The sequence below is a fragment of the Lissotriton vulgaris genome, chromosome 4_1, assembly GCF_964263255.1.
Source record: "Lissotriton vulgaris chromosome 4_1, aLisVul1.2, whole genome shotgun sequence".
NCBI lineage: Eukaryota > Metazoa > Chordata > Amphibia > Caudata > Salamandridae > Lissotriton > Lissotriton vulgaris.
This window is the reverse complement of record NC_141691.1, coordinates 222,489,439-222,516,809: the sequence shown is the minus strand read 5'-3', so window position 1 is coordinate 222,516,809 and position 27,371 is coordinate 222,489,439. Positions and strand designations below refer to the sequence as shown.

Here is a 27,371-nt window from a genome sequence, read left to right as displayed (position 1 = left end):
TGGAGTGCCAACATGGCTCTATCATGGGTGGACGTAATTCTAGCAGTTCCTGTCTCCCATAGTGAATAGAAACCCGCTTGTCAAAGACAGGGGTCGTGGCCCCAGGCCGCGGCCGGGCGCAGACGGGCTTAACTTTGGCGCAACTTCGGCACGCCCGCTGCACGCGGACGCTGCCCCACACACACAAATAGGAAGTAGGGCGGGGAAAGGGGCAACTAGAACGCTGACCTGATTGCAATGTGCCCGGAAGTGCTGGGCTCCTCCTCACCCTCCGCATCAAACGCCCACAATGGGCGCGGCGGACCGGGGCGGGAGAGCAGTAGGTGAGTGACCTCCGCCCCCCCCCGAACTCTCAATCAGCCCAGAAGTAGAGTGCTCGTTATTTTTAAAAACAAATGTCTGCTCAAATGCAATCACACTATGTATTTAAAAAAAGCATTACAATCGCTATTAAATTAAAAACGCTCTAAATCAGCACCCACAGTGCAATGCTTACACAAGCGGATAGAGTCTGCCTCTGCCACCGGCTTTCTCGTTCTCTAATTGAACTAGTAGGTGACGTTTATTATTAACCCCTCCCATGACCCACGGTTGCGCTGTGCTCCTGATGAGCTGAGCTCGACTTGACTGACGTGGCGCTCACACGCGGGGATAATTCCCCTGCTGTGCTGAACGTTCCATGAAAACAGGTGTGGTCATGACTCGCTCAGCTCGTCATGAGCACAGCGCCACCGTGCTGCATGACGAGCCGAGCTCTTCATGAGCACCGGGGGCTGCGCGTGCCTCCCCTCCCCCCAGCACAGCGGGGGAATAACCCCTGCTGTGAAGGGGTTAATGTATCCCATCTTTAAAGATGAGGCCTGACCCGTGGACTACTTTATAGGCCTCCCATAGTGTCAGTGCCGAGCTGACCAACACCAGGTTTTCTTTGAAGTAGTTACTTGTTTGCGTACATAGTTCCTCTTTAATGTCTGGAATTTTCAGCAACCATGGGTTCATGACTAAAGTGGTGCGTGGTTGCTGTTCCCAGTGCGTGAGCTCAACCCTAACTGGGGAGTGCCCCGAGATGCCCCTAGGCAAGGCTTGGGGGCGCCGAAAGTTGCTTATGGAGGCAGTATGGGTCGGGGAAACAATCGATACGGGATGAGCTGTTATGTGCATTGGAGAAGTAGGTGTATTGGGTCCCATTCGGTTTCAATATACGCCATATATCTGTTAGACCCATGGCTGTGGTGAATTCTTCCATTATCACATTTTGTCTCGCCCATGGTTGTCTTGGGTGTCTGTCGATATTGTCATTCATGGTCCTATTGTTATCCCCTCCCATAAGTAATGTGCCTACCGGAAGGTCCATCATTATTTGCCTAGTTCTGCCTGTGCTTCCTTGCCCAGTGCTGGCGGAAGATATACTGAAATCACATTAAGTGCTCTTTCCTCCCATTGTGCCTCCAGAACAGCAAATCTCCCCCTGGGGTCTGCCCATGTACGGAGCACAATAAGAGCCAGGTTCTTTCTGACCAGGAGACCCGTTCCTCGGGATCCCGTGGTGTAATCAGCGTGTACTAGGAGCTTGTACCCCCATCGTGTAACAGCTCTACTTTTGTTCCTTACCAAGTGTGTCTCTTGCAATAGTACAATGTCTGGAGCCTATCTTTCCAAGTACTGCTGAACGACACCACACTTTATTTTATCCCCCATCCCATTGACATTCCAGGTGAGGACAGATAATGACAGATCTCCCTTACCCCCAGTCATCTTGTATATTAAGAGTCAGATTGTAGTAGGTCAATTGAGACCGGCATTTCGGGTTTCCAACTACCAGAGCCGGTGAAACTCTATCCTGGTCTTCTCCCCTAAGTCTGATGTCAGTAAATATACCGGTACTTGACAATATACAGTTTCTGCTTTGTAAACCAAACACTTCTTGAAGATGCGAACACCCATCCCTCTTCCCCCAACCACCCCCCCTCCCTGCCCCTTTGCCCGTGGATTCAAAACTACCCACTCCCCAACTAGGCAGAGTACCTCTCTCCCTCCCACAAATACTTATAGGAGCTGGCTGGCTATACCCCCATCCCCGCTAACCGCAACCTATGTTATGCCTTTCTTAGTCTGCCTTCCGCCCCATATGCATTCTAGTTAGAAGCGCATCCCTTAAATCTGTCCGTTTGGGGCTGATAGTCCAAAAAGTTGCCCACAGGCATTCCACACTCTGATTAAGTCATAGGAGGTATTCCACCCCTGCTACCGTACTTGCGATTGTGTAGATCTCAGGCAGTCCCAGCCTCCGGTACAAGTTCCATCTGCACTCCGTCTCCTCATTCACTGCAGCGGAAGTAATTACAGACTGGGTCTCTAAGGTCCCTTTTTGTGGCTTAGGTCCTCCATTTCGATCTTGTCGCTGGCCTCCCACTCTGCGCCATCCCTCTAACCAGGGTTCTTCTGGTGATGTGAAGAACCACGTCTTGCCGCCTGACTCCACTCCAAGCTTCACTGGAAAGAGCATGGCGTATTTGACATCCCTGTCCCTGAGCTTGGAAGCTCCGTCTTTGGTCCTGGACCTTGGCAGTGAAGTCCGGAAAGAATGTGACTTCGTTGTTGTCAATTTTAAGAGGCGGACTGTTTGCAATATGGTGTTCCGATCCCTATAGGTGAACACACAGTCTCTTGGGCTGCAGGTGAGTCGTTATTAAATCTTCCACATAGAGGTCAGCGGCTGGCCCTTCAGCCCGTTCCGGAACCCCCAATCTGCGAATATGGTTTCGTTGGGCCCACCCTTCATATTCATCGAGTTGCTGTGCCATCCGCTCCTGTCGACTCTGAAGCTCGGTTACCTGCATTTGGAGCAGAGACGTGTCAGCCTGCATAGCTGCCGTGACAATTTTAAGGTCTTTCACTCTGTCGGCCATTTTACGAAAATCTGCCCTCATGAGGGACACTTCTATATTGACTGAGTCCAGGGACGTGCACACTCCGCTTATAGCCTCCATGATGTCGTGCAGTATCGGCTCCGATATTTGTTTGGGAGTTTTCCGCAACTCTGTTACCTCCATCTGCAGTGCGTCTGTTTGCTCCGGATTTATTCTGTGCAAACTTGACCAGCTTGTTGTGTGCATTAACCTTTGGACCTCTGCCCGTTGCCATATTTGAGCCTTAGGTCGTATGGGAGGGCACTGATGTCAGAGCTGCCCTTGGTAGTCCCCACCGCCTACTCAGCGAGAGTGGTTGTCTCGCTGCTGGGCTGCCTGGTTTCCCTGGGGTCTCTTTGTTTGCCCCCGATTCCTGCACCAACCGAAAATCCAATAGCGTCAGCACGCTTCTCGTTCCTCCCAAGCACAGCCAACCCTGCATCAATCTGTAAGTCCCAGTAGTGCAGTCGGAGTTGCCAGTATCAGGACCCCCCCTCCAAGGCGCCAGCTTATTGAGGCTACATCAGTTCCTCAGGAGCCTGGGACTGCCTTCAGGGATCAGCGGGAGCTCTGTGTGGATGGCAGGAACCCCCAGCGTCAACTCCCTCAAGCGTACCTCTGTGATTGTGATTCCTCGTAGTGTTGAGTATCTATGCCATATTTCTAGTTGCTTGCCCCTCCTCTCGTGGTACAGTGCCCTGGATCACTTTTTCCGTTTCAGGGGCACACCCAGTCACAAGCTGGCAATATAGTTTATCTTCCTTGGGCTATGCCAACCCTTACAGCCTCCCAGTCCGGTGCTAGCACGACGCTGTGGGGGGTGGGGGTGGGGTGGGGTGGGGTAGCGCCCAACAGAATCCGCGTCCCTGCACTGAATTTGTCTCAGACTCTCCAGGCGTCGGATCGTTTTTTAACAGGGGGGTCTCAAAATGGACAAGTTCCTTGCCTCCACTCCTCAGTACTTAGTTCTCCCACAGGCCGTCACGCGCAGCCTCACCTCTAATCCCCCGATATTGGATGAGATCCTTGCAGCCATATCAGGGCCCAGTCAACCAACTAAGACGGGACCTCGGGTGGCAGTCTCCCCGCTTAGACATACGCTCTGCCGCTTACAGCCAGCCGCAATTTGCTCACCAAAACCTCTCTTCTTCGGCGCACACTCGATCAGTGGACCCCTATTGATTAGAGGTTCCACGCCCGCCGATCCACCAGTGAGAAGGCGGTAGACCAACCAAGTTGCTGCAGTCATAGGCTGCTGTGCTACAATCATCGTTTCTATACCACAAGCCGCTGGAGTTTTCCGATCTCCTCGCCAGTCACGTAGGAGTCATTCTAACTCCTTCACTACGGCGGTAGGATGCAGGGGTGATGTTTCACTTGTTTTTGCGGTTTACGATCGATCGTTTAAGGCTCAGGATTATGCAGGATCGACGGCGAGTGTGTATGAGCCGTTCTAACTAGCCGCCATTCTCTCCAGCACAATAATTTAACGACAATCGTTGCTGGCAAAGGCTCTACCTCAAAATGTCTGTTTGTGTTAAACGCTAAAATACATAAAATTGAGGACCTTTTATACAGGTGTCCGATCAAATGTCTCTGGAACCTACTCGCATACCAGAAACGTGTTATTTTAAGCAAAAGAAATCTAATGAGCCGGAGACAGGATCTTCTCTTTAGAGAAGTGTGAGGTAATTATGACTACAGTTCTGAGCTCATTGGTGTACTAAAATCCTGCTTCCAGTTGCTAGGATTGAAAGTAAGGTTATGCTTTGCAGAATGAGCAAATGTGCAAGCTTAAATAACATGGCTTCTGGTGCTACTAGACCCAAGAAATTAAGCAAACTAATGAATACCTAAAACAAGTAAGAAACGACATCCAAGTGTAGATGCCCACTTAGTCATATGTGTAAATCAGCGTTACTGTAATACATAGCCTGCACAGTGAATATAATTGATTTGAGAGTGTGTCAATAAATCATTGTCCAGTAAGACCCCCAGAGATTTTACCTTTGTAGAAGGGAGAGCACTTAAACTATTATTCCGATTGTCACAATGCTCTGTATTCTGGACTAAAAAAGAATTTGTCTCGATTGCTTTCAGCTTTAAAATGTTTTGCACCTTCTGCATTCGATCAGCTGGACAGTAGTTATGCAACTTGCTGGTCGAGACGGAAGGTAAGCAGAGTGTCATCGGCATAGGCAGAAGCCATGCAGCCAAACGATATCCGCTTCTAAAAGTGAAAACGTCAGATAAAAAGTATTGAAGCTAGTAAAGAGCCTTGTGAGACACACTGAATGGGAGTAGCCTCCTGTGACACAAAGCTATGTAGATTGACCTCCTGGGAAGCATTTGAACAGAGCAAAACCTTAATTGCCAAGTGTCCAGAATATTATTTATTTCAAGAAAATAGGAGCTTTTTCCTTCATTTTTCTCAAAGACTTTGCCAGTACTAGGATGATAGTAACGTCCTCTGGATCAAAGTTGTGTTTCTTTTAAAAGGTGGTTTATAGTGCTCTTTCCCCCCCAACATTGAACAGCTGTGCTTATTGTCAAGGATCTCGCCATACATTGTGAATCACTTTGGCTGCAGCAGGCGCAATCAGTTATGGTGACTTTGTTTCTCCCAGGTCTAACATCTATGCACCATAAACCCTGACTGAGAACACTTCCAAAGGTACTGTAGTGTGTTTAGTTCTACAATGTTACATTATGTAATTGGCATTTGTATTGCACACATTCTGCCATTGGTATTCCAGCGATTTTCCAATTGTTTCGTAGAATAATATATAGAAACTTCATACAGAAGAGTACAGAGGACATTTTTACAGTGTTACTGTATGTAGGTACATAGCATATACTAGTGCAGTCAGGTCTGCATTGATGCCAGCACCGAGCTGTGGGTTTTTCCCTTTGATGGGTTCATCCCATTGATAAAGGTGTCTGTTTCTTGCAGCGTCTGCTTATTTCATTGTATCCACCTAGCCGACTTTGAAAATCTCTGCTGAATGCAATGTCAGGCTGGTGCTCGCTGTATGCTGGCAGTTTATTGCCCTTCTCTGGGTTCTCAGAATTTGGCATGCCGTGTTGTGAGTAGTGCTTATTTTTCAGTTTTCTCATATGTTTAATTGTGCTTGTCTGTTGAAAAGATTACTGATCCTTAATCTGTATATTGCCTACATTGTTGGGGACCATCTTATTTTCGGGTGTAATGTGTGGCCTAAAACTGCTGGCCTCAATACAAAAAGCATTTGCAATGCAATAGATCCCACATTAATAAAGTTTGAGCTTATTGGTGTTGCATTTTTTATTTACATTATTTTCAGTATCGTCGCTGTACAGTTTGGCTAAATATTATTGCCAAATCCAGTGCATCTCATAATCGTGTTCCTATTGGCGTTACCAATGCTTGTTTTTTTTTTTGGTGGAGCTGCTTTCCCTCCCAATAGCATGTTTTCTATTTGCAATTTCGGTCTTTCAATCAGATTTAAAGTATTCCACTCCTTTCTCCTTGGCTATAATCCCCTGTGGGTGGGAGTGGGGCAGTAATCTGCTTTTAGAGCTGGTTCTCTTTATGGCTGTGAAACGGGTGCGGGTGCTGGAAAATGACAGCCAAGTAATTTACCTGCAGTAAGCCCTGTGAGGCCAACACAAAATGCAGGGACTGGAGGCTGGTGCCCTGGGGGTCCTTTGAGTCGCATAATGAGGCCTATCGACCTGCTGTTCTGTGTTTGTGGTTTTTAAGGGGTTCCTCCGGGAGCGCTGCTGTTTCACCTTCACGTCGATGGAAGCCGCGAGGATCCAGGTGTTGGGCACCCGGCACATGGTATAGGCCTGTGCTGCTTTTCCATGACTGGCATAGTCGCCATCCGCTCTCGCAGGGCCATGGCTCCTTGCCTTTGAGTCCGGCTGGACTCGTGACTGTGAAACCGGAGCGGGCTCTCTTCCTTTATCGCTTGCCAGAGCCGGGGCATTCCTCATGCACCCGAGCATGCAAGGACGAGTGACAAAACCAACAGGAACCAGCAAACCGAGTGTGACATAACTGCCTGCGAGCACAATTGCCAGGACTCACCTCACACTCACCCTTGAGGGGGACAGGGCCTCGGGGCACTCACAGGCCAATCAGAGGCCTCTGGTAGTTCATGGCCCCCAAATACCAGCCACAGATGGGCCACTATGAAGCAGCCCCAGGGCTCCGACAGAATAACTCCGTGCCCACTGAGCCTCTGGGCACCCGCCCCCGTACGAACTATCAGGGCTCACACAGACCTCCACGGGGCTACTGAGACGTGGGGTCTCTACAGCCACACCAGAGGTGCAGGGAGCACCATGGTCCCCACAGACTAACCAGAGGCCTGTGGAGCTTCGAGGCGCACACAGATCAATCACAGGCCTAGGGAGCCTTGGGCCATCAATCAGGGGTTTGTAAAGCGCGCTACTCACCCGTGAGGGTCTCAAGTCAACCAAGATGCGAACAGAGCCTTGCGGTCCCAGACCAACAAAGACCTCACTGGCCACTGACTCCCATGTACACAGGGTACTTTTATTTTCAAAGCACGCGCCCCACCCCTTTAAAAAAAACTGGCCACTTACCTTCAATCACTTCCCACAAGAACACAATGGCGGCTCATCCTATCGGTCCTTGTGTCCGTCCCTTATCTCCTTGGCAGGCCCGCCAATTATTTTGAGGACAACACTCTGGTAAACTGTCCCGCTGAGGTAGGAAAACGCAGGCGCTATATCAATCAATCAATCACTAAAATTTGTATAGCGCACTACTCACCCGTAAGGGTCTCAAGGCGCTTGAGGGGGGGAGGGGTCGCTACTGCTCGAACAACCAGGTCTTGAATGGTTTCCTGAAGGCGAGGTGGTTAGGGGTCAGCCGTAGGTGAGTGGGGAGGGATTTCCATGTCTTGGCTGCCAGGTAGGAGAAGGATATTCCTCCGAAGGTGGATTTCCGAAATCGTGGGATGGAGGCGAGGGCGAGGCTGGCGGATCGGTGCTGGCGGGTGGGTGTGTAGAAAGTGAGGCGGCTGTTGTATTTCGGGCCCGCGTCGTGGAGAGCCTTGTGTGCGTGGGTGAGGAGTCTGAACGTGATCCTCTTGCTAATGGGGAGCCAGTGCAGGTCTTTCAGGTGGGCAGAGATGTGGCTGTGGCGAGGGATGTCCAGGATGAGTCGTGCTGAGGCGTTCTGAATGCGCTGGAGTCTTTTCTTGAGTTTGGCTGTGGTTCCAGCGTAGAGGGTGTTCCCGTAGTCCAGACGGCTGGTGACGAGGGCCTGGGTGACAGTCTTACTGGTTTCGGTGGGGATCCATCGGATGATCTTTCGGAGCATGTGCAGGGTGTTGAAGCAGGTGGACGAGACGGCGTTGACTTGCTTGGTCATCGTGAGGGAGGAGTCCAGGATGAAGCCCAGGTTGCGTGCGTGGTCCGTTGGCTTGGGTGCGGTGCCCAGGGCAGGGGGCCACCAGGAGTCGTCCCAGGCAAAAGGAGATGGTCCGAGGATGAGGACTTCCGTCTTGTCTGAGTTCAGTTTCAGACGGCTGATCTTCATCCATTCTGCAACGTCTTTCATTCCTTCGTGTAGGCTGGCTTTGGCGGGGTCGTTTGGTGAGGGAGAGGATCAGCTGGGTGTCGTCGGCGTAGGAGATGATGTTGAGGTTGTGTTGGCGGGCGATGGCTGCGAGAGGGCTCATGTAGACGTTGAAGAGGGTGGGGCTGAGTGAGGATCCTTGCGGAACGCCGCAGATGACTTCGGTGCCCGCGGATCGGAACGGGGGGAGGCGGACTCTCTGGGTTCTTCCGGCGAGGAACGAGATGATCCACTCCAGTGCCTCTCCTTGGATTCCGGTGTTGCTGAGGCGTTGTATCAGGGTGCGGTGGCATACGGTGTCGAAGGCTGCTGAGAGGTCCAGGAGGATGAGGGCAGCAGTTTTCCTGTTGTCGAGCAGAGACCTGATGTCGTCGGTGGCTGTGATGAGGGCGGTCTCGGTGCTGTGGTTTGCTTGGAACCGGACTGTGAGGGGTCGAGGGATCCGTTGGTCTCGAGGAAAGCGGAGAGTTGTCTGACGGTCTTCTTGATGACTTTGGCTGGAAAGGGGAGGAGCGAGATGGGGCGGAATTTCTTGAGGTTCGTGGGGTCCACGGTGGGTTTCTTCAGGAGGGCGCTCAGCTCGGCATGTTTCCAGCTCTCCGGGAAGGTGGCGGATGCGAAGGAGCTGTTGATGATGTCCCGGAGTTGGGGTGCGATGATGGAGTCGGCTTTGTTGAAGATGTGGTGAGGGCAGGGGTCGGCAGGGGATCCGGAGTGGATGTTGTTCATCAGGCGGGTGGTGTCTTCGGTGCTGACAGGGGTCCAGGTGCAGATGGTGGTGGTAGGGGGCGCTGGTTCGATGGTTGGGTGTGTGGTTTGTGCGCCGAAGCTGTTGTGTATGTCGGCGATCTTTCGGTGGAAGAACGAGGCGAGTGAGTCGCAGAGGTCTTGCGAGGGTGTGATGTCGTTGTTGCAGGCGCTGGGGTTGGAGAGCTCCTTAACGATGCTGAAAAGTTCCTTGCTGTTGTGGGTGTTGTTGTCCAGTCGTTCTTTGAATGCTGTCTTCTTGGTGGTGCGGATCAGCTGGTGGTGTTTGCGGGTGGCGTTCTTGAGGGCTGTCATGTGTTCTGCTGTCTGGTCGCGGCGCCAGGCTTTCTCGAGGGTGCGGCAGGTTTTCTTGGAGTCGTTGCTGAACCAGGAGGCTTTCTTGCTGCCGGGTCTGCTGGGAGGGTTCTTCAGTGGTGCGAGTTCGCCGGCGCAGTTGGTGAGCCTCTGTATGAGGTTGCGGGCTGCTTCGCTGGGGTCCGTCGTGTTGGTGGGCGGGTTCTGGCTGAGGGTGGTGGTGAGCTGGTCGGCGGTGATCTTGCTCCAGCTTCTGCGGGGAACCTGTTGCGGGTGGTGGTGGGTCGTGGTTCTTCTGAAGTTGAAGTGGACGCAGCTGTGGTCTGTCCAGTGTAGTCCGGTGGAGTGGCTGAAGGAGATGTGTTTGCTGGAGGAGAAGATAGGGTCGAGCGTTTGGCCGACGTAGTGGGTGGGGGTATTAAGGGACGAGGCCCTTAGCAGGTCGGGCAGCAGCTGCTCCGGGAAGAAGGCGGTGCCCGGTTTTATGCAGACCCCCGGCGCATAAAGTTCTCTGTTCTGTGGCCTAGGAGAGGCATGCTGGCTCTGTGCCCCCAGGGAGGCATGCTGGCTCTGTGCCCCCAGGGAGGCATGCTGGCTCTGTGCCCCCAGGGAGGCATGCTGGCTCTGTGCCCCCAGGGAGGCATGCTGGCTCTGTGCCCCCAGGGAGGCATGCTGGCTCTGTGCCCCCAGGGAGGCATACTGGCTCTGTGCCCCCAGGGAGGCATACTGGCTCTGTGCCCCCAGGGAGGCATACTGGCTCTGTGCCCCCAGGGAGGCATACTGGCTCTGTGCCCCCAGGGAGGCATACTGGCTCTGTGCCCCCATGGAGGCATAGTGGCTCTGTGCCCCCAGGGAGGCATAGTGGCTCTGTGCCCCCAGGGAGGCATACTGGCTCTGTGCCCCCAGGGAGGCATACTGGCTCTGTGCCCCCAAGGAGGCATACTGGCTCTGTGCCCCCAAGGAGGCATACTGGCTCTGTGCCCCCAAGGAGGCATACTGGCTCTGTGCCCCCAGGGAGGCATACTGGCTCCGTACCCATTGGAGGCAAGCTGGCCCCTGTGTGAGCCCCTCCATAGCATTAGCAGTCCCCTGTTCAATGGAGTAGAGTGGGGCTGCGGGGCAAGATACAGATCTTTGGCAGTGTACCCTCGTGCAATGGAGTAGTGTGAGGTTACATGAGAATTGTCTTTTAAAGGTTTACTTGCCAATGGGGCACGGGAGCAATGTGAGCTTGTAGGACATGGTAAAGAACATGGCAGTACCCCTTAGTGCACTGGAACACCGCAAGGCCCTGTGAGTTCCTCTTGCACAGGCCTGTGCGGTGCAGAGATGTAGCCGTGCCCTTGTATCACAGAAGGAGAGTGAGTATGTATGACATGGTACAGAGCGTTGGCAAAGTGCACTGGGCCAAAGTGGGACTACCGGGGGTTTTGCCTCACACAGGGTTATATGGTGCAGAGGGAGTACTAGGCTGGAGTAGGAGCCACTGGAATTATGCGATTCTACTGTCATGGTGTTTTCTACATAATTGTGGATTTGCCACATACCCATTATCGGCTGCCTAATCTGCTCATTTTAACCCCAGAAAATTTCTAGCTCAAAAATACAAAAAACGTTGACTAAAAACTCTGCGGCACATGTTCCTGAGCAGTGGAAGGCCCCTCATAAAGTTTGCTTGGTCCTCTTTTAGTTGCTTATCAATGTACATGGTTGTTAAACTGGTACTGGCGAGGTTAAATATTTGCCCAAACGGTTTTACCATGTGCACTAATGAAGTAATACTATCCCAAAATGCGCTGTTACGCTGCATAATTTAGCCTTTATTCCCACATGATTAAGCCAAACCTGCTGCATAATTTGGTCCTTCCCTCCCGCATAGCTCCCGGGGCCCTGGCTGTAGTATCTGATTGTGTTGCTATGCCCGTGAAGTAGTGCGAGGCTGTATGCGTTCCGCTTAGTACAGCAATTCAATAGATATTAAAGTTTTGTAGCGTCCCTATAGCCGCAAGACAGAGGGAGGTCACTGCGTTACCCCACCCAGGGTCACGCCACCACGCAAGTTTAGCTTTATCACTGGTCTACTGCAGCAGTGTAAATTGTGGATGATCTTATAACACACCCATGGTGTAGAGATTTGGTACGCAGTATTCAGAGATGGCATCGGGGTGATTTACACTGAACAATACGCAATAACCTACGTAGCCCCAGAAAATATAGGTACAATTTTCACACTGCACCGCTGTTTGCAAGATCGCGTGGTAACACGGTATAACACACAGGCAGGCTCCTTCTAAAACGGTGGGTTTATTTTGAGCACTGAAGCATCTGCGCTGCATGCACTCCTCACTTGGGCCAGGTACAGCCATATCCGGCCTTGCCCAGACCAACCGCGTCTTCAGCGTTGGGCTGATCCAAGGATGTCCTAGGGGTGGAGACCGCTCCTTGAGCAGCGAGGGGCTCTTCTTAGAGTCTCTTATAATAATGTGGTTTGGGCTTAGAAATCCGTTAGGGGTACTTGGGAACTCCTAGCGTCTCTCAAGTAGGCTACTGCTGGGTGTAGGTCTCCTTCAAGGTGAACTCTGATTGGTGCGCTCCCAGGAGCGGGCGCGACTACTTTGAGTAGTCACGCGCACCGTGAGCACGAGTTGTGTACAAGTGCCGGTCAGGGGCAGCATTTCTGTAAATAGGACACCAGAAGGCACAAAAGATGGGCAGCACACAGCAGCTTAGGAGAAATGTTTGTCCCTGACCACGCTAACAAGCGGAATATGTGATCCCATTCCGCAAAAAAAAATCCCGCATACCATCACTCCGCATTTTTTAGGACGCAAATACCATCACTCCGCAAGCCATAATTCCTCAAATTTTGATACCGCATATGACTTCACTCCGCATGCAATTACTTCACAAATGCATGTGTGGTGAAGTCATAGCTTTGTAAAGTACTTTATTTTTAAAAATATATATATATAAATAAATATATATATATATATATATATATATATATATATATATATATATATATAATTAAAATGAAACATTATTTCTTTTAAATTACAATATATTTAGAACTATTTTAATATATATATATATATATGTTTAATTTTTTAAAATTAATAATTACCCTATACACCCTAAAAACTAATCCCACCCTAGTTCCTTTAAATACCCCTGCACCCTTAAACACTAACCCATCCTGACCCTAAAAATACCCCTGTACCCCAAAACCCAAACATACCCCTGAACCCTAAAAATACCCCTGTACCCCAAAACCCAAACCTACCCCTGAACCCTAAAAATACCCCTGTACCCCAAAACCCAAAACAACCCCTGGACCCTAAAAAACCCTGTACCCCAAAACTACCCCTGAACCCTAAAAATACCCCTGTACCCCAAAACCCAAACCTACCCCTGAACCCCAAAACCCAAACATACCCTTGAACCCTAAAAATACCCCTGTACCCCAAAACCCAAACCTACCCCTGAACCCTAAAAATACCCCTGTACCCCAAAACCCAAACATACCCCTGAACCCTAAAAATACCCCTGTACCCCAAAACCCAAACCTACCCCTGAACCCCAAAACCCAAACATACCCCTGAACCCTAAAAATACCCCTGTACCCCAAAACCCAAACCTACCCCTGAACCCTAAAAATACCCCTGTACCCCAAAACCCAAACATACCCCTGAACCCTAAAAATACCCATGTACTCCAAAACCCAAAACTACCCCTGTACCCCAAAACCCAAAACAACCCCTGAACCCTAAAAATACCCCTGTACCTCAAAACCCAAAACAACCCCTGAACCCTAAAAATACCCCTGTATCCCAAAACCCAAACCTACCCCTGAACCCTAAAAATACCCCTGTACCCCAAAACCCCTGGACCCTAAAAAACCCTGTACCCCAACACCCAAACCTACCCCTGAACCCTAAAAATACCCCTGTACCCCAAAACCCAAACCTACCCCTGAACCCCAAAACCCAAACATACCCCTGAACCCTAAAAATACCCCTGTACCCCAAAACCCAAACATACCCCTGAACCCTAAAAATACCCCTGTACTCCAAAACCCCAAACTACCCCTGTACCCCAAAACCCAAAACAACCCCTGAACCCTAAAAATACCCCTGTACCTCAAAACCCAAAACCCCTGAACCCTAAAAATACCCCTGTACCCCAAAACCCAAAACAACCTCTGAACCCTAAAAATACCCCTGTACTCCAAAACCCAAAACAACCCCTGAACCCTAAAAATACCCCTGTACCCCAAAACCCAAAACAACCCCTGAACCCTAAAAATACCCCTGTACCCCCAAACCCAAAACAACCCCTGAACCCTAAAACTACCCCTGTACCCCAAAACGCAAACCTACCCCATAACCCTAAAAATACCCCTGTACCCAAAACGCAAAACAACCCCTGAACCCTAAAAATACCCCTGTACCCCTTAACCCTTAAATACCCCTGCACCCCATAACTTAAACCCATATACTTACCTTACAACTTACCTTAAAACATATACTTTTACCAATCATGCTTTTAAAATGATTTTAGTCATAAAAGCATGCGAGATAAAACCATATAATATATGAAGGAATGCGGAATGAAAAAATGCGGAGTAAAAGTACCTGCGGACTAATGGTATGAGGAGTGAAAGTATGCGGAATAAAAAATGCGGAGTGAAGGTATTTTACCTAACAAGCGGCATGGAAAGTGATCGCGAAAGCGATCGCTATTGTAAAAAAAAAACAACCTCTGCCGCAGTGGTGCGCGCGCACCACTGCGAGTCATATGTTTTTAATGATCGCGCCCGTGTCTGGGCACAGTAATTGAAAACATTTGGGCTTTGGTGCACGTAAAAGACACCAATAGGCCATGGACGGAACAATGCGCCCTCATTTGGTCTATTGCTTGCTCTGTTTAAAAAAAACACACAAACAAAGCCCAATAGTGGAACCGAAAAGGAAAAGCACAAGCGTGTGCGATTCCAGGGTCCGATTTCAAACCCCGGACATAAGGGCTCTAGCCTGCGCGACAGTGCTGCGCAGTGCAACGCTGGGCGCAACCCTAAAAACAGCCATCAGTCATTTGCATTAATTTATTATCAAGGTTTTTCCGTGCAAAACCTGTGCACAAAGTGGGGTTGCCTAATGTTCCAAAAGGATTGCTGGCACAGGGAACAAGTGGAGTCTGCTCATTAATTCCTATTCGCATTTACTGTTGAACTACATGGCCTGCTTCTTTGAGTTGGTTTTCTGTATTTCACAATCTGTTATGAACACATTTTCAAATTTCCAGTGAGCTACTGTTTCTGGAGTGCAGAAGTTTTGTGCTGTATACAGTAAGAAGCCATTTGCTTTCCTCCACGCTACTGCCTATCATTTGTTGGCTGCCTGACAACCTGGTTCTAAATTATGTGTCTGCTGGTTGCAGTCATATTTCAGTTTCCAGAGCTGTTACGGCAGTGCCTTGGCAATCCATTGGGATCCTTCAGAAATACATGTTTAATACCAACCATTTCAATTATAACTTGCCCGACATTGGTTGGTTGTATAATGTAAAGTACTTAACAAACTAATGTAACTAGCAGAACATTTATAATTGTTTCAGTTGCTACATCTTTATCAGTGTGTTAACTGTTACCTATAACTTCGAAATTGCTAACTCTTGTTGAAGGTGGTACAGGAAGTGCTCCTAATCAACTGTGTCTCTGGTTTCGTCTTTAAAATTTGAGTATGTTTTGGGTTCTCTGTTGCTGGATGTTGAATATCCATCAGATAAAGCCCCCCAGAACATGGATAATCTTGAGATGCTTTCTGGTGTTCATGGCCTTCCCAAAAGGTGTCTCGACTTGTTGCAATTAGAAAAAAAAGTAATATCGCTATACCTTTTTGATTTTTTTTCTTCAGATGTCAAGTTAGTTTTCATTATTTAACTGACTTTCTTAACTATCTCAGATTTCTAAACTGTGCCTTCGATCGCGTCACATCCACTTTTACTTGTCTGTCTATTGGCTAGAGATACAGAGGACCTAAAAACATATTGTCTCTTCATGGTTGATCCTTTTACGAGTAAACTCTGCTCTTTGATGTTGGCATTGTTTGTTCCATAACCATTTAACATAAGTGGGCAAGTCTGTCCAGACACACGGGGATAGCCCAAGAGGTACATAATAACCTAATATGTAAGGTGCAAGAGCGGAGTCAAATTATTGTGGTTATGTCGAGTCTTTGTTCTGTGCTGAATTCCTTCTTCAGGTGCTTCCACCTTACAGTGGCAAGACAAGCTGTAGGACTGTTTAGGTAGTATGGGATCTAGTAAATACAGGAATGTTGCCTCTGCTGGAAAGGTTGCACACATGCCTCCTTTGAGATTTCAGTTTTTATTAGCATTCAGTCATTCAGCTGCACAGTTGAGGGGCAATTTGACAATTCTGTAATACAAAGGAACCCTCTTCTTTATGAAGTCTCATGACTAACAGAGGCCATGAGAGGTTCCTTTTCTGCTTTCGGAGTTCCATTGTTTTTTCTGCATCTTCTTTGTGGCTTATTCAGACATATCAGAAAGGCGAAATTCAAGCCATACATTTGAAACTTCTAATGTAAGACGTATAACATTTTGATGGTTGCACCATGCGTGACAGAAACATGATATGATCGGTGACAAGAACACTATGGATCTGCGAGCTGTTTCCATTGGTGCTGTAATTCTGCTCTTTCAAGAATATTTGACTTTGCAGCTGGGCTATGGCATCATTCCTGTGCGTTAGACTTTGTGTTAGTGTGACAAAAACACAATCTTTTCAATGAATGACATGGTGGTTACGTGGATGCATTATTCAATTGGATTCCATCAACAATCATCCATGCATGTTTGATGCAAGACTTGAGAAGACTAGAAAAGTGTATTGTCTGCCTGGTACATCTTCAACCAAGTGAAGTTGTTGTGAACTGCCTTAAGTTTAAAAACCAAGTGAAGTTGTTGTGAACTGCCTTAAGTTTAAACTTAACTTGATGAGCATATTCAGTTAGCTGTGAAAGGATTTAAATTACATTCTTATGATTTGTGTAATAAAACAGTGGGTAATTGGGATGGCCAAATATGTAACAAGACCCATCATCAGGTATATCCCCTCCCTTTCTCCACAGAATTCTCAGAAATCAGTTGGAATAATAGTTGTTAAAATAGTTTTTGTTCTATGCGCTTAGAAAATGATTTTGTAAAGATGCTGCATATTGCTTTCCCAATTGTCGCTCGTTGGCCCAATTTGTTAGAAAGCTGACCTAAGTGTTTTGAAACTGCAAAAATATTGTCAATATATTTGGTGTTCAAATTACTTTTCCCCATTCATGTAGATAATTAAAGGGAACGTTTGTGGCGTGCTGCTGTTTCAGTAAACAAGTCATATAATTAATTACGCTTGTGCACCCTGACAATTGGATTATTTTGTTACTTGATCACCAGAGGTCAATTTATTTCTGCTATGGTTAAGTTGTGTGCTTATGCTTCCTGTCTGTATTGACATTTTACTTTTTAATGAGCAAAACTCATTTTGGAAGAACCTCCAAAACTTAACAGTTGCCACTTCAATTGAACGTGCGACCAATGAATTGGGTGAGAAGTGCTTTCTAAATGCCATTGTTGTGCTTTGCAAAAATCATTTGACTTACAAACGTGTACCTTTTTAAATTTATGTTCACCCTTACTTAGGGGTTGTCATCAAAGTGTACATGGTAATCTAACAATTGGAAATAAATTAAATATGAAACTTCAGAACCGTTTGACATCCAGTGGGACAAGGGCAAATGCTCGGGCAATTCCTGACATCCAAGTATTCTTCCAGTTCATCCTCCCAAGACTTCACTTTCAATGAAAAATTTTAAATAACATGAAAATGATTTTTGGAGCGTGCCTTGCATCATGAGTTGCACAATTTGTCATGGATGACTTGAAGGTAACTCCTGAAACAACAACAATGTATGTTATATAATTCAAATACCTCGGTGGATGCAAACTAGAAGAGTTTCTAAATTGAAATAAATGTCACCACCAAATCAGCCGTCCAATAATTATCATATTCACCTTACTGGACAAAACTATTAAGAAAAAAATAAAATGGAATAAAAAGCCTATAGTCTGATATAACTAGTTACATAGCAGATTTCAGTACACCTGCATAACAATGCGATCGAGATACAGAATTGGAGTGTGCCGTCTGAAGCGATGAATGAAGATCAAAACCACCACAGCACACTGAATTGGGCGTATTGGGAAAATATAATTCAGTGTCTTCAAAAGGGTGAATGAACATTGCAAGTTGGAAGAATCCACATAGCGAAGCTGGGCAACAGATCCGCGATATCTGGCAAACTTGTGTGTATTGAATTAACAGTGCCAATACTAACAGCATAAAGTGGCATCCTACACTGGTATGATCTATGCAAGGCTTGCATCTTGGGTGCTCTGCCTATCCAGATATTTAATCAGGAACTGTAATAATTTTGACGTTATGACTGTTCTGGACAATTGATGTTTATTGCATACAAATGCAGTCACATTATTTTTCTACGTGAATTCTTTTCCGAATCCTAGCCCGAATGCGTCAGCTTGCTCTTATCTCTCAGACAGCCGTTCGATGCCTGTGGAACTGATCATCGCATTCAGCCTTGCTCTCCAGGACACTTTTGCAGTTTCATAGGTGAGCAGAAAGGCCTTTTGCTATTTATACATATGTTGAATACATTGTATATCTGTCTGAATATGTGCATGCAACTACCTAAAGTCCTCCCCTCCCCTTTATTCCCAAATCTCCCCCATCCCCTTGTAGTTCTAGTAGTTACTTGTTTATCAAGCTGTGTTTTTAGCACAAAAAATTTCCTTCTATGGTTTTGAAATTGGTTTTTCTTAAATTATTGTACAGTGATTTAAAAAAATATTAAATCAGTTATTTTTCTGTAAATAGGTTTTGAAAGATTTTTTGGGTGGGAGAGAAAAAGTAACAATTACAAAACGAAAAACATAAATACGGATTTTCGAAGGCGTCTTATGGTTTAAGTTAATGACACTTAAAGCTCGTGTCTTGGGTATTTTGGTTTATACCACCAGAACACAACTCTGATATGATATATTTAAGGATGATAAGAAGTACCCACCAGTTACATTTCTTATGCTTTGGGCAAATAAAAGGTATCCCACCCCCATTTGATGTATTTTCTCAGTCAGATATGTTTAATTGTTCTTGAAGATGTAGCCACTTTTCCTTCTCAAATTACATTTATAGCTAGACAGCCTTGCCTTTACGATTGGAAAGCGAATCTTAACGTGTGGTTTAGGGACACTGACTTTACTGGGATAGTTTTGTTGTCCTCTTTTGTCAACTTAACTAGATACAGAACCAATTGTTGCAGGGATGTGAAGAAAGTCCTCTCCGCAGTCATGTTCTGCTCCGGCTTTATCTTTCCCATCAGTCAGCCAGGAAGCCTTGATGTCAAATAGATGTGTCCTTAATAGTCCAAATAGCATCACGTTTTCAGGATAGATGTGACCTTGTAAAGGATTCCCTTTTAGATTAATTATATGTATACTTTTCTGATGTTGCTAATGCGAAAGTCTGCTGTTGCTCTTTGCCTCCAAAACCTGGGTAAAACAGTTAAAGAGCAATCTTCACCTCTCAGCCATGCCTAAGTAATTTAGTCCTCATTCGTTAACATGTCGGCCATGGTTCAAACTTTTTTTTAATTATCTTTTAATGTTTTCATCCTCCCCATGTCACAAGAGCTACCATTCAATTTCTTTCCTGTGTATTTGCAATCTGTAGTTTCTTGAAATTAAGCTTTAGACTGTTTCCCTCTCGCCACCTACTTATTCCACATTTTGCTGTTTGTGTTTCTGTGGTTTGTGCACAGATCTTCGTGATATTCAGATACTTTTAAGCAAAAATACGTTTTAATGCCCATTTAATTTTCAATAATTATAGGTTTTTTCTATAGGCATTTTTTAAAGAGTCACATACTGTGCATATTACTGCTGTCTTTTGCTCTGGTTGGTTGTTTTTGTTTGCTTTTCGAAAAATGTGTTTAGGCGAAGGTGAGAAGTGACCATGGAGTTTCGGGAGTCATTAGTGGGGCTTGTGTGAACTGTAAGAACTTCACCTTTATATTGCCTCTTTTTGGCCAAATCTTCTGATTTGTTTTTCAGTCATCTGTATGGAATGGTCGATACATCTAGAGTATACAAATTAAAGAAAAGAACATGGGTTTTTTGGTGCAAAATACAGACTGATACACTTAAAGAAATACATTTTTTTCAGCAAATGTGAAAACTCAGGTCATTCTGAAAATGTCTACCTGTATTGTTGATCATGGATCTCCATAGTTGGGATTGCTTCTGTGCTAAGGAAAAAAGCATAGTTTACGTTTTATACCTGTAGCCAAAAGCTTACTTGGAGTACCACAAAGTTGGTCATCACTGACAACCATGGGATTATCAAGAGTACAAGAGCAAACCTTGCAGCAAGTTGTGGCTTCAAAACCTAAAGCAGTTATGAGTACTGTGCCTTGTACACTATTTTCTTGGATGGTGAAGTGGGTCCTGCGAATGCAGGAACTGTTGAGACTGATTCTTTGAGTAGATGATTACCTTGTAGGACCAAAGTTACACAGGTCTGAAAACATTTAGGAGTGGAAAATGTCACTAGGAAACCATAAAGTGATAACCTCAGCGTTTAATCACACCTATAAAATGTATTACTATTACACCCCCCTTTATAAACACAAGGACATACATAAAACAAATCTGTAGAATATGGTGGACACCTGCCTCCCTAAGAAGACAGTGCTGTTCAGCCTAAAAACCAACCCAGAGAATTAAAAGCATGAAGATCTCCGCTTAGGATAAACAAACTTCAGAATTGAAATGTCTAAAATATATCACGCCAAAATAGTTAATGAATTCAGTTGAACGAAGTAAAGCTGGTTTGCGCAACTTAGACCCTATGAACTACTTTTGAAAAAAATGGTACTCGACACCCAAACGTTATATCAAATCAGAATTTGTTGATTCATTTTCGTTGTCTAATTGTACATGGGGTGAGGAAAATTTATTTAAAAAAAAAGTATCTTTTGAGGAGGCCCTCAAAGATCCACAGAAGATTTGAACCAAACCTAACCAGTGCAATAAAACAATGGCTGGTATCTAATATTTAGCAGACATCAGACTGCACACATTGCGAAAGGTTCTTCGAAGTGAGCTAATTACAAGACGGTCCACTGTTGTACTATACCCTACAATGACACCGCCTCGCAGGCACAGATAGTTCTAGGACTTAACTAAAGGAATTGGGTGGAAAAGCACAGACCGCTGGTGTAAAAGAAAGGTCGCCAATATGGTGGATGATGAATAGGAAGCTCTTAACTAATAGCTTACTATTCCAGTATCTACCATTGCTAACCTACTAAACTTTAGCTTGATTCTTTAAGGATGCCAGAAGGTTTCAAATGGAAGTAGAGAAAACAGAATCTGACCGCACTCCTCGCCACTACAGACTACATCCACACTCTCCTCGACTAAGGCGAAACTGCAGCCCTTTTCCTCATGGGCTTCTTGGTCGCCTTCGACACCGTCTCCCACCGCACCCTCTGCGTAAGACTCCATGACGCCGGCATCCACGACAAATCCCTGGAATGGATCCACTCCTTCCTCGCTGGCTGAACACAGCCAGCCCTCCACCGTTCTACTCAAAGTCCACAGAGATCAGCTGCAGAGTGCCTCAGGCCTCCTTCATGAGCCCCACCCTCTTCAACATCTACATGGCCCTGCCTGCAGCCATCGTCATAAGCCACGGACTGAACATTGTATCCTACACCGACGACACCCAGTTGATTCTTTTCCTCGCAGACTAACTCACAGCTGCCAAGAGCAACTTCCACAACAGGATGAAGGCAGTATGAAAGATCGCTGCCTCGAGTTCGACTCAGACAAGACTGAAGTCCTCATCCTGGACTCTAACACCCTTCTCCTGGGACGACTCCTGATGGGCCGTAGTGCTCGGAACCCCACCAACCCCCCCATGGGCCATGCATGAAACCTCTGCATCATTCTGGGCTCCTCGCTGTCAATGAACTGTCAAATCAGCGCTATTTCGTCGTCCTGCTTTCACAAGCTATGCCCGTTTTGGAAGATTTTCAAGTGGATGCCCACCAAGTCCAGGTAGATGATCACACATGTGCTCGGCAGCAGCAGACTCGACTACGGCAACACACTATACACCAGCACGACCCAAAAACCCCCAATAGGAACTGCAGAACATACAGAATGCCTCAGCCAGACTCATCCTGAACATCTCCTGCAGCAGCCACATCACCGATCCCCTGAGCGACCTCAACTGGCTCTCGATTAACAAACGAAAGCATTACCTTCTAGATACTCGAACAAACCCTCCTCAACACCAGACCTTCAAATCTCAACCACCCCCTCTCCTTCTACACACCCGTCAGACATATTCACTCCTCCCATCTTACCCTGGCCACGTTCCCACGAATCCACAAGACCTCGGCTGGAGGAAGATTCTTCTACCTCGTGGCGAACACCTGGAACTCCCTGCCCCTACATCTTACGCAGTAACAGATACTGCCTCCATTCAGGAAGGACCTCCGAATCTGGCTCTTTGACTGAACACCTCACTCCAGGCCCCCACCCCGCCGCCCCCTCTCATCCCCCCCCCCCCCCCCCCCCCCCCCCCACACACACACAACCTTGAGACCCTAACTGGTGAGTAGTCTCACTTTACAAGAAGGCTGATTGATTGATTGTCAGACATTAGAGCCACATATTCTCATGAAACCAATACATACCGGTGTTGGATAAATGTGGTCAACCTTGAAAAGGACACTTCCATCAAGCTGGATCACCCAGGGTGGGGAACCCCAAGGATGGAGGTCAGGGGGTCCTAATCACCACGTCAGCATCCAACAGTTAAATTAGTTTTCTTAAGCAGATGCCGTAATTGATACTGCAGACATAATGAGATCTGGAGGGCTATGAGTTGGTTCGGGGTTGCCTTCTGGAAAGGAAAGCAAACAAATTAATTGTATGGGCTAGGAGAGTCACCACATATATAGCTTGCTTCGTGTGCATCACCAGTACAACACTAGTAGTATAGTAAAGGCATCTGTGGTAGTACACAAACATCAGAAACCAATTGCCGCTGCTTGCAAGGGAGTGAGAAGCAGGCACGCAAGCCAACAGATTATTGGTGAACTTAGCATGTCGCCTGAGGTCATACAGTTTGAATGCATTATACTTCCACACACACATATGTAAAAATAGTCTGGGAAGCTACTAAACCAGTCACCAGAAAGTGCTACTCACAACTGAGAATGGATTGTAGTATGTCTGAGCAACATTATCTCCTCTACACTGTCTTGGGCATTTCACAAATAAGGAACCATCTCATGCTTAGATTTAGACTCTCATTCAAGCCATAGCAATGCTTTCGTAAGGGCTTAAACTTGCTTGGCTACCTGAGATCTCTTTAACAGCAAATGGGATTTGAATATGCTAAGCATGGAGCTAAAAGTCCAACCATGCGATTCTTTATCCACGTTCTTCAGAAATCCGCAACATTGTGTTCTGTGGACTTTGAGTGTGAGAAAGCTATGCTCACTGGGTGGGTGGAGAGCCATCATTTGCTACCTGGAAAAGATGACGGGGAATCGAATATATGAAACCACTATATCACTTATGGATCCACGTAACTGAGGCCACCCATTTCCTTGTCTGGTATAGCAAGATAGTTTGTAATTTGTATATGGGTATGTAACTAGCAGGCAAATATCTAATATGAAAACTAAGAGTTTGTTCTACCAGAGCACATGGGTCTATTTCGCCTTTCTGACCAACATTCCATTCCGTTTGAAATTTAGATGACTGCCACATGATGATGTGCACACAATTGTATGTCATATTGTTATATTTACATGAATAAAAGGAGGGAGAGACTTGCTGAGTTGGATGTTATCAGGGCACGCATTCATGTGCTACCCATCTAACCCCTGGGATGGTTAGGAAAGTGCACACAATGTGCGCATTCTCGATTTACAGTGCAACAATGAATCTGAAGATAATCCTGAGGCAAGGCAGCACTACATCTCCACGTCACACAGAAGTCTTGTTGCAGACACTTCTCCAGTATTGACTTTTTCATAGATTCACATGCTTGTATCTTCCCCGTCGTCATGGGGGGAGTCTCACAGTAAAGGAAATAGATAGCAGTAAAAGAAAAAAACTGCATAGATACCATAAAGACCTATAGACTTTGGTATCCCAGTATCGTCATTATGTGGACCAAATGTCAGTCAATGAGAATCCAGCGCTGAGATCGCACTCTCCAGCAGAGCCATCATACCTCAGATTTCCAACCGCCGCCATGTGAGGAGTCTCCCTGAGCTTTGCCCGGGTTGATCCCTTGGTTGAACTTGTGACTTGTATTTACAGCATTTCCTTCTGCAACTGAGGTATTGTCTTTAATTCATCTTTACTTCAGAATGTCTGAAAGCACTAAGAAGAGGCTGTTCAGACCCTGTAGGTCTTGTTGGAAGGCCAGGTTGTTCTGAGGATCCCCACAAGGATTGTTTAAACTGCCTCTACTCAAAGCACGTCCCTAAGGAGAGCAAACATTGTAGGACATTTTCAGCAAAGACACTTAAGGATAGGGGCACGTTTGTTGCTGTGGCTCTAAAAAAAAAAAAGGCTACTTCAGAATCTGACTCGGAGGATGATTCTAAAGCTCATTTCTCTTCAGAACGCAAAGGGGGAGCTTCTGAGGCGAAATCTGATTTGAAAAAACAAAAAATCAGTAAATCAAAGGAAAAGGAGTCATCTGCCTCCTCTCTGCTTCATACTAATGTCAAAAAGTCTTCGGAGACGAGAGCTCTGTCGTCGGATCCGTCGACGAAGAAAAGAGTTTCTATGACCAAGCTCCGACTACAACGTCGACAACAGTTACGACTACCTCGTCGACGGCTATTACGAAGACGCCGTCGACGATTGGCTCATCGACGACTACTTTTTTGAGACCGTTGTCGATCGCCCCGTCGACGACAACTTTTAAGTCTCCAATGAAAAGATCACAGTCAACGATTTCCATTAGAAGGTCGCCACCGTCGACGGGCTTGTCTACTGAGAGATCTGGCAATGTCGAAAATTACTTCTTGGATGAAAATGTCTCCGCTGCCTCAGTCAAACCTTCTTGAGATGCTGACGTCTGAAGAGGAAAGTTCATATTGGGTGGCTTACAGTCCTTCTCAGCTGAAAATAAATTAAAAGTCAGGATACTGATGAGAAGGAATACCTAGAAGTGCAGGATGACTTCTCGCTTAAAGAACGACCTTTAACTAGTTCCAAAAGATGAGACTTTTCAACAATCCTATGATTACGAGGAGGAGGAGGAGGAGGACACACCTAGTGTCAGAGGGATCTGAGTCCATGCCTCTATCACTGGTATCGGATCTCAGGAGCACGATCAACAATACAATTGTCGCTTCCCTGAAGCCAATGCCTCTTCGTTGGATGTTACAAATATGCAGCAACCGGTAGCGCAGGCTCCGGGTTAAGCAGCTTCTGCCCCCGGTGCAGAATGTGTTCATTCCAAGAGTCATCACCATTAGAGATGACTTGGCTGACAGCGAGGTTGAAGACCAACCTGAGGAAGGAGAACTTAGCCAAGACGATCCTGTCTGAGATGAATGGGATCAATGCATTATTCCTTCTTCCCCTTCGCCGTCGCCCTCCCCGGCGATATGTCCACCAGAAGACATCCTGAGATTCCATGAACTCATGGAGAAGGTCTCTAAGGTCTCTAAGAGGTTTGATCTTCCTCTTTCAGTTAAGGAAACAGAATGTTTCCTATATGATTTCAAAGAGTCCTCTAGGAAATCAATCCGAATAATTCCCACAGTCAAACATATTTGGGAGGAGGGATTGAAAATTATGAAGCATCCAGCTTCTGTTGCAGCCTCGGTACCTAGAATAGAGAAGAAGTACCGGGCTCCAGAATCCTCCCTGGTATGTCTTATTGGTCATCCCCGACCAGAATCTGTGGTGATGCAAGCTGCACAAAGACGATCAAAGAATCCATCAGCTACATGTTCAGTTCCTCCTGACAAGGAAGGAAGCTTGATGGTACAGGCAAACGCTTTACAGTTATGGCAGCAGCTTCTATAAAATCATCAAATCTTCGCAGACTGGGATGGCTTAAGGCTACCTCATTCAGGCCGGAAGTGCAGACTAAGATAGTAGACATGCCCTTCGCTTGTTAAAAAGTATTTGGCAACCAGGTGAATGATGCCCTGCAGGGTATTAAGGAGGATATGGGGAGGGCATTGGGCTCACTGCAGCAAGGCAGGTTTCACTCCTTTCGTGGCAGATGATCCAGAGAACACTTTCAACAAAGATCGTCCAAACAGTCCAATAGGTACCAGTTGTACCTTCAACAAGGGTACCGTCAGTATGCAAATACACAGCAATTTCGATCCTCAAATTCATTTTACCAGCAACAATCTGGATGAAAGCCATCGGCAAGAGGAAAATTACAGGACACCAATCGAAGACGTGACAATTCCAAGGCGCCAACCTCCTCGTCATTCCACAGCCTCTATCAGACAAATTACCTTTCTGCCTATTTCCACCAATGGCTGTCTATAACATCGGACAGATGGGTGCTAGACCTAATTTGTCAGGGGCACACCCTGGAGTTCCTTTACAAACCACCAGATCATCGTCCTATTCACAGAAAACCGCAACATGTCTCAACCCTCAAAGCGGAAATTCTGTCCCTTCTGGTAAAAGGAGCAATAGAGGAGGTCCCTCTTCAAAAGAAAGGGAAAGGATTCTACTCAGATTTTTTTCTCATACGGAAAAAGCAATCAACAAACAGACAGGTAATGGATCTCAAATTCCTAAACAAGTTCTTCAGGAAACAATCTTTCCGTATGCTATCTCTTCAAGAAATTATGGTGATTCTAAGAAGAGGGGAATTTATGACCTCATTAGAGCTATTAGATGCATACTTCCATATTCCAACCCACGTAAGTCACAGACGGTATCTCAGATTCACGGTGGCGGGGCACCACTACCAATTCAAAGTGTTACCCTCCGGTCTTCGATTCGCGCCACGAAATGCATGGCGCTGGTGGCAGCGTATCTAAGACTGCAATATCATCAGATATATCCATATCTGGACGATTGGTTGATAAAGGGCGCATCGTACAGACACTTGGCACTCCATAGAGTGTTGCATGAGACTCTTCCAGTTTCTGCGGTTACGGATAAACATGGTAATATCCTCTCTAACTCCATCTCAGTTTCTAGGAGCGTTATTACATACCAGAGAAGCAAGCGCATACCCTTCAAAGGAACGCATCTGAAAGATTCTGGAGCTAACATCACAACTAAAGAAAAGAAAGTCCACTTCAGTAAGGATGATCAAATCCTTGTTGGGGATGATGTCATCCTGCATCCCCTTAGTGCCAAATTGTCGACTTCACATGCGGCCTCTACAAGAACTTCTAGACCTTCAATGGCTGCAACATCATGGCTCAATCGAGGATTGGATCATCATCAATCCTCAAATAAAGGAGGCACTGTCATGGTGGGGAATAAGACAAAACTTATCAGAAGGGCTGCTCTTCGAACCACAATCCCCCAGTTATATAACGACGACAGATCCCTTCAGCCCTTAAGCTTAATGGGACAAAAACCGAGGTCCTTATACTTGGCCCGAAAGGAACCTCACTTCCCCTAGA

The 27,371-nt window shown here is 46.6% G+C and overlaps 2 protein-coding genes across 15 annotated transcripts in view; both read left to right on the top strand.

Annotated features, from left to right (window-relative positions):
- Positions 1-27,371, top strand: part of LOC147718587 (transcriptional regulator Kaiso-like) — a 368,583-nt gene that overhangs the window by 63,139 nt on the left and 278,073 nt on the right. For 4 of the 14 annotated variants that reach the window (XM_086918525.1, XM_086918523.1, XM_086918529.1 and 1 more), the window contains exon 2: positions 18,195-18,268. The exons of 6 other annotated variants lie outside the window; for them this stretch is intronic. The gene's annotated coding sequence lies outside the window, so the exon portion shown is untranslated. Of the gene's footprint in view, positions 1-5,564; positions 5,584-18,162; positions 18,269-27,371 lie in introns of those variants that run through there. 4 more of the 14 variants (XM_086918524.1, XM_086918530.1, XM_086918528.1 and 1 more) reach the window with 2 other exon arrangements.
- LOC147718588 (transcriptional regulator Kaiso-like) overlaps positions 1-27,371 on the top strand; it is a 189,294-nt gene that overhangs the window by 56,256 nt on the left and 105,667 nt on the right. The window lies entirely within an intron of this gene.